At 49.4% G+C, this 8,211-nt stretch overlaps 1 non-coding gene across 1 annotated transcript; it reads right to left on the bottom strand.

Moving 5' to 3' along the window:
- Positions 1–6,230: 6,230 nt before the first annotated feature.
- TRNAA-UGC (transfer RNA alanine (anticodon UGC)) lies at positions 6,231–6,302 on the bottom strand. The gene has a single exon. It is a non-coding gene; the product is annotated as a tRNA-Ala (tRNA).
- Between the last annotated feature and the right edge of the window lie 1,909 nt (positions 6,303–8,211).

Below are 8,211 nucleotides of genomic sequence, written 5' to 3'. Positions count from 1 at the left end.
AGTTTGCTGCGTGTGTTTTCCATGACAACAAGCAGTGACACAGATGTCCTATTGCTACTGATTGCATTCTGGCCTCGTCTCAGCAGTGAGCTGTGGATGAGAGCAAGCCCATCAAGAACTCAACAATACATTGCTGTGCACAAGGTGGAGTGCTGTGATGAACTAAGGGACGGACTGCTGGGTTTTCATGCCATCGCGGGGTATGATACCACAAGCTAACTTGCAGGAATTTCTAAGAAGTTTGCTTGGAAGATCTGTGAAACTCCTCATCTCCTGTCTCAATTTGAAGTACCTCACACACCAGATGCCCAAGCACTGGCCATTAGACTCAAGACCCCCATGGAGGATGCCTGTGCTTAATTTTCACTCATTTTTTGATGTAAGTAAGAATAATTTTTCTGTTGCGAAAAGCTCAGAAAGATCAATCGCCACAGACAGGGCAGAGCTGTTTTTAATACTACAGATTCCCATTTGAAACCTCTAGTTTTCTCTTGTGAATTGGGTTTGCTGCGGTCCCCGATCGAGAATCAAGTTCTAGACCAGCGGTTCTGAACCAGGCTACATGTACCCCCAGGGGGTACATGAAGCCTTATCGGGGGTACGTGAGATATATTTCATACACCGTCTAACACAGGTCGAAGGGCCTAAAAAATGTGAAATTGCTGGGGCTTTAGTGTCGTTAAAATGCACACGTGCATGGAAACCAGATATCCTACTCCTGCTCCATGCCTCAACCTTGCACCAGAAACGTTGCTCCAAACACCTGTCACTCAGTCGTGTAGTCAAGTCTTTGAACATAGTTGTGTGTTGGAAGTTGTTGTGTTTACATTTGAGTTTTTTACGTCTTTTTTTTATGCACGGGGCGGTTCCACGCAAGTAACAGTATACATCTGCTTTTTCCTTTCATTTTGGTAAGTACCTATGTTCAATTTTACATTGTTACCAACCTATGATGTATATTTTAAGGGTTTTACTTTGCACTATTTTTCAGGGACTGAATTCTTGCTTCGTCCATCGATTTATCATGTCAAAGAAGTGTTATTACTAGGATTCGCCTGTGCAGTTTGGCTTTACGTTCATGCTTGATACAGATGATTTACAAAAGCCACAATGCTTCCTTCACTCAAAAGGTACTTTGCAATGGATATATGAAGCCATCTAAACTTAAAGAGCACCTTCAGACTGTTCACCCTGAAAATACTACAGACCCAGAAGCTTTATTCAAACTCAAGCGATCACAACTTGAAACAAGCACACTCTCCAATCATGGATTTACTCCCCAGAAGCCAGCACTAGAGGCAAGTTATCACGTGGCATTAAAGATGGCCACAGAAAAAAAAGCTGCATACCATCGCAGAGACCCTGGTGAAACCGTGCCATGGAAATGGCCGAGCTGATGTGTGGTAAAGATGCACAACTAAAAATAGCACAGATCCCCCATACAACACCATTCACGACCGAATCAAGGACATGTCAGAGGACATACGCAAACAAGTAGTGGAGCAAGTCAAGGAAAGTCTGGTAAAACTGGTTTGCAGTTGGATGAATCAACTGCCTCAAATTGCGCACAGGTTCTCATTTTTGCTCGATGTGTGCATGAGAATCAAGTCAAAGAAGAATTTCTCTTTTGTGAACTCCTGAAAGAAACAACCAAGGCAGCAGACATTATGGCTACGATGAATGATTTTTTTCTTTTTTTCCAGCCTTTCCTGGGACCTTGTAGGAGCTATTTGTACTGATGGTGCTCCTGCTATGCTGGGGAAATATTCAGAGTTTACCGCTCTCGTCAAAAAGGTGAATCCAAATGTGATCTCTAGTCATTGTATTCTTCATCAACATGCTTTGGCATCAAAAACTCCTCCCTCTTATTTGATAGACCCAAGCCGCCAACTTGATCAGAGCAAGGGCATTGAAACACTGAATGTTCAAAGCGCTGCGCGAAGGAAGAGGTTAGGTCTGAACACACTGTACTTCTGCTTCACACAGAAGTACGCTGGTTATCCACACAAAAAGTTCTGACAAGAGTTTTTGAACTTTGAGATTTAATTGAAATGTTTCTGCATGAAAATGGATCAATTCTGCTTCAGGGTTTCATAGGTCCGAACTTTGCGGGTTGTCTGGCATACCTCGCAGATGTGTTCACAATTCTAAACTCATTGAACATTTCAGTCCAAACTCGTTGAACATTTCAGTCCCAGGTGAAGAAGTGACTATCTTGGAGGACAAAAAAGTCAAATGCTTTCAAGAGAAGTTGGCTCTCTGGGGAAGAAGAGGGAATTCCAGTAACTTGGCCAATTTTCCTCTCTTCGATGAAATCACTTTAGATCCAGTGCACCCAGGGGAACCATGAGTCCGTGAGAGTATTATTAGGTAGACAAGGTTCTTTGGGTGAATCTGATCTTTTGTCAGACCAACTTAAATAGTTGGAAAAAAAATTTTAAGCCAGCTTTTGGGTTCAAAAACCATTTGTCGGGCTGAGGAAGTTTCAGCAATTGGCGTGTGCTCTTCCTGGATGGAACGAAGACCAACACGAATACAACCTACACCCCGAGAGTATTATTACGCATCTTGAAAATCTGAAAGTCACCACAGAAGGAATTATCACAACTGTTCTGCTACCTGACATTTGGGTAAGGAGCCTTTTTACCGCTTATCTTGAACAAATCAGCGATGCCGACCTGGCAAAATATCTGCTACTTGATTTGCGCAATAATCAGAAACTTTGTGTCGATTTTGAATCAATGAAATTGGATCGATTGTGGTGCAGACTTGGGGAGGCATATCCCACTGGGACCAAGCGAGCTTACCAAGTTCTAGCGCCGTTTGTCACAACCCATCTCTGCGAGTCGGGGTTTTCAGTGCTTTTTGCAAAAACCAAAGCGAGGAACAAACTGAAAGCTGAACATGACGTGCGTGTGGCGCTCTCGAAAATGCCCCCTAGAATTAAAATGTTGGTTGATAGTAAGCAGCAGCACTGTTTGCACTAATAAGTTTGGGCACGTTTTGCCATTTGACACCAAGTGGTGTTTTTTTGCACTTTTTATGTGCATTGAATAAATGAACCTTGTTTAAAATGAAGTCTTTGTATGAGTATCTTGCTGTTTTTATAATACCCGAGTACACAGTTTGACATAAAAATTAATTTCCCATTGAACGGGGGTACGTGAAGTCTCACTCGGAGACCAAGGGGTACGTCAACTGAAGAAGGTTCAGACCCGCCGTCCTAGACCCTTGTGTCAGATCATGGCAAACCCTGCTGCCGCCTTTGGAGTAATCACTAAACCTTTTTTTTTTTACTTTTATCATCTGGGTCCTCTGGTCGTACCAGCCCCTCGCACTACCGAGAACGCCGCTCTCCATCGCCCATCCCCCACAGAGTCACTTTTCTCCTGGCTGCTCTTTATTCCTCTGCAGCTCGGCGCGGGGAAACAGGACGTTCTGGCCCGTCTGGTTTAGATACAACGTCCAACCCACGTTTTGAAAAGAAATGCTTAAAAATAGTGAATAAATAAATGAAAATCTAAGGAAAGGGCCCTCTGCACAGCCGCGCTGCCACAGGAGGGCTGGGGGACACGCAAGACCTGGGGAAACACTTAGTCACTGCTCCTGGAGGCCTGAGCCCATCCCGGTGCGCAGCCCTAACATCCGCCCGCCACCAGCTTCCCCGACCGCGTGGCGCGTTATGGCGGCTACAGTCGTATTTAAAAGCTCTCAGCCCAGACGGGCGTCCACCGCACCCACTCGGCTGCCGGCCCGCGCAGCGCCGCCCAGCCAATGAACGCCGGCATGGAAAGATTAAGCGCCCGCCCCTTCCCTGGCCCCGCCCCCGCCCCCGCCCTGCCGGCCCGGGGGGCGTGGCCTGGGCGAAGGCGCGCCTGCGCTGTGCGCGGGACACGCAGTGCAGGAGCGGCCGCGGAGGAGCGCGGAGCTCCGCCCCAGGGGGCGTGGCCTAGGCGGGGTGCGCGGGACCCGCTGCGCGGGCGCGGAGGAGCGCGGCGCTGCGGCCGGGGGCAGCGGCGGGGGAGGCGCAGCTCCGCTCCGGGCTCGGGCAGGGGCTCGAGATGCGCCCGGGGAGGCAGCGCGGAGCCGCCCGCCCGCCCACACGGCGCTGCACGTGCCCCGAGCCGGCATGCGGGAGCCCCGGGGCCGCCTGCTCCTTCCCTCCCCACCCCGGCCCCAGAACAGCCGGGACCCGCCTTCTCCGCGCCTCCGGGTGCTTAGTGCTACCTTTTACACGTGGCTACTCACTAATTACCGTACATTTACATAGTGCTAATTAACGTTCATGTTGTTTACTACTCTAATTAATTCTCGTTCTAGCGGTGCACGATCATCATGACGTTAACAAGATGACATTTAAAACTCGGCTGGGCATCAGCTAATCGCTATTACTGCGGTACTGCTACATCATAATTATTCTTTATATAGTATTTCATTACTGTGACTGGCTATGTAGTATTCCTGTTTTTGAGAGCCAGTGTGTTTTCTGCGCTCGATGGAGGTGAACGACTTCTTTAATTTTCCCCTTCCCTTTTCTTCAGTTAACTCTAAGTCTGGGTCAGACGCTGCAATTCGCCCTTCGTGCATTTCCTGGTTGTGTCGGGGTGAGATTTTGGGGAGGTAAAAATCCTTTAAAAAATAAATGAATAAATAAATCAATCTCTGGCTGCTTTTCTGGGGGCTGGGGGTGCATAGTGAAGGTTCAGGGGTGCTCATCAGGGAGAAGCCCAAAGCTGCCTGCGGGGCCCCGGCTCCTCCATCCCGCCCACCAGGCTGAAGGTGGTTGCTTATTCCCAGTTCCTTTTTCAAAGCTAATCTAGACCCAATCAAAGCTTGTTGTTAATGAATTACACATCTGAAATAGAATTTCATTACATATTTGCTAATAAATAAAATAATATTCTGTATCAAACATAGAGCCCTAAATAAAGGTCAGATTAGGATGGGATTATGGGGCAAAATACTTCTTGGGCCACCCCAAACAGCCTGTTGGCGCCACAGGGGACTGTCCCGAAGCACCTTGACCACAGCGTTGCCCGGCCCAAAGTGCGGCTCGGCCGTGCTGGCTGCCAGCCGACACCCCCAGCCCCTGTACTAATCTATGGGCATGAGTTAGGAACTGGTGTTTGGGCTGGGATTATAGCCAGAAATCCTTCTTGGGCCACCCCATGACAGACCTGTGTGCCATCGGGGACTCTGCTGGACGTCTCTCACCCGTCTTGCCCGACCCAGAACACGGCTTGCCGTGATAGACTGCGAACTGACAGCGTGCCAGCTTCTGTGCTGAGTATATGGACCCACATAAGGACCTGGATTTAGGGCTGGGATCACAGCTAGAAATCCTTCTTGGGCCAGCCCACGCCATGCCTCTGTGGCACGTGGGACTCTCCTGGTTATCTCTGCAGAGTCCTGCCCGTCCCAGGAAACGGTTTGGCTGTGCCAGGCTGCCAGCTGATCGTCCGCCCAGACGCCACCAACTACAGGGGCCTGAATAAAGAACTGGGATTTGGGCTGGGATCAGAGATGGAAATGCTTGTTGGGCCACCCCACGCTGTCACTCTGTGGTACCAGTGGACTCCCCTGGACATCCCTGACCACAGCTTGCCTGGCCCAACTCGTGGTTTGGCCCTGCCAGGATGCCAACGGACAGCTCCCCCCAGCCACGGTACTAAGTATGTGGGTTTGAGTAAGGAAGTGGATCTTGGGCTGGGATTATGGTTGGAAATCTGTTTTGGGCCAGCTCACAGCATGTCCCTGTTGCACCAGGGGACTCTCCTGGTCATCTCTGACCAGAGTCATAGTATCATAGTACTTGGGGGTGGAAGGGACCCAAACAGCTCATCAGGTCCGACTCCCTCCCTCAGGCAGGAATGGGTGCCAGGATCATGTCACCCCAGCCAAAAATCTACCCAGCCTCCTCTTGAAGAGGCCCAAGGTAGGAGAGCACCACCTCCCTTGGGAGCCCATTGCAGAGCCTGGCAGCCCTAAGTGTAAAGTAATGTTTCCTGGTGTCCAGCCTGAACCTTTTCTCTAACAATTGGAGGGTGTTATTCCTAGTAACCCTGGGTGGTGCCTGGGGGGAACAGAGCTTCCCCCAATTCTCTCCAGTCCCCCCTGGGGAGTTTGTAAACTGCCACCAGATCCCCTCTCAGTCTTCTCCTGTGGAGGCTGAATAGGTTGAGACCTTCTAACCTGTCTCTGTAGGGCCTGCCCTGCTGCCCCATGAAAAGTGGAGATGCTGGGGATTGAACCCAGGACCTCATACATGCAAAGCATGCGCTCTACCACTGAGCTACATCCCCTTTCTCTCCTTTTTGACTGAAGACATGGTTTGGCTGTGCCAGGCCATGAACTGGCAGCCCCCACAAATACTGTCCTAAGTATATGGGCTTGAATAAGGAACTGGGTTTTGGGCTGGGTTGACGACAGGAAATCCTCTTTGGACCACCCCACACCATGCCTCTGGCACTGGATACTATCCCACACCCCCCAACCAGAGTCTTGCCTGGCCCAAAGTGCAGTTTTTGTGTGCCAAGCTGCCAACTGCCAGCCCCCCGTGCCCATGGTACTAAGTACATGGACCCAAATAAGGACCTGGTTTTGGACTGGGGTTATGGCTGCAAATACTGTTTGGGCCAGTTCCCCCATCCCCACTGTACCAAGTAGACAGGCTCAAGGAAGGAATTTCTCATGGGCTGGGATTAGAGATGGAAATCCTTCTTGGGCCACCCCTCACCATGCCTCTATGGCACCGGGGGACTCTCCCGGACACCACTGACCAGTCTGGCCCGGACCAGAGCGTGGTTTCTTCATACCAGGCTGCCAACTAACAGCCCCCCATTCCCATGGTACTAAGTATACATGCTTGACTAAGGACCCGGCATTTGGGCTGAGATTACAGACTGAATTGATGACCAGTGTCTTGCCTGGCCCAGATGGTGTGGGGTGGCCCAAAATGGATTTCTAGCCATGATCCCAGCTGTTACCAGATTTGCCTGTCACTTTGGGGTGTGCTCATTTATTAGGGTACATTTCTAGGGTCTTTGCAATTCTATCAATGTGCTGCTCGTGTTACGTGTGTTTCTGTACGGAGCTGTATCTCTGCCTTCTGCAAGACCTCACCCACAACGGAGCTATCTTGCAGGACTCCGTTTCAGTAGGGCTGGGTTCCTCCAGCCACTAAATCAGTCAAATGTGCGCGTGCGCGCGCACACACACACACACACCAGCCACTAAATCAGTCAAATGCACACACACACACACACACACACACACACACACACACTCACATGACACGCTTGACCCAGCCGGGTTGATCAGCATGTACAGGCTGACACCTTCATGTGCCAGGAATCAGTTCATTAAGGGAACACTACACTGCAGTCAGACACCAGCACTCAGTGAACAGAATCCCTCTGAATCCGGCTGGGTGTCCAGCTGACACCCTCATGGGCCAGCTTTCAGTTCATTAGGGCACGCCTGAGCCAAAGTGGGCCAATCAGCCTATACAAGCTGATCCCCTTATGTGTCTCAAACTCAGCACGTCCCAATCTTTTGCCCTAACTGTCCTAGTAGTGCTAGCCTCTTGATGAGCAGACCCCACAGTATTTCTGGGCTTCACAGGGATCTTTGGCTTAGGTAAAAGAAGCGTTGCTGCAGAGCAAGTGGGGAAGGGAAGTAGAGAAGGAAAAATACACCTGGTTACCTCCAGTTTGACTATAAAAGTTATTTATTGTGAAGCATATCCAATTTATAATGGTACTAGTAGTAATAGACATGCAAGGGAAAACAAAACAATTACAATATTCCCCTGGTTTAATTGAGTATTTGGGGAAACTTAGCTGAAGCTTAACTAATACAATTTAGGTTCAGAAAGCTATGCGTAGAGACAAAAAGAAAAAGAGAGAAAGAGAGAGCGAGAGCTGGGGTGTCACTGTTCCCAGGCACTCGGGTGATCTGATGACAAGCAAAGTTCCCAGCACGATCCTTGAAGGGAGAGGATCTGTTTCTGCCAGCTTCTTGGGAACAACAGCGGGTGGTGTCAGAGAGATTTTTCTCTCTTGAAGCACCCTGTTTGCTGCTTTACAGCTTTCTTATCCCCTTAGTCCAGCCTCTTCAAAGCATTCTTTTAATTGTGTAGATCAAGAGGGTCCCAAGCCATAAGTGACAGGGAAAATCCTATTATATAACAGTTTCAATGTACATGAATGA

This window comes from Alligator mississippiensis, chromosome 1 (genome assembly GCF_030867095.1).
Source record: "Alligator mississippiensis isolate rAllMis1 chromosome 1, rAllMis1, whole genome shotgun sequence".
Classification (NCBI taxonomy): Eukaryota; Metazoa; Chordata; order Crocodylia; family Alligatoridae; genus Alligator; species Alligator mississippiensis.
The sequence above is the reverse complement of the archived record's forward strand: the minus strand, read 5'-3'. Positions and strand labels throughout refer to the sequence as shown.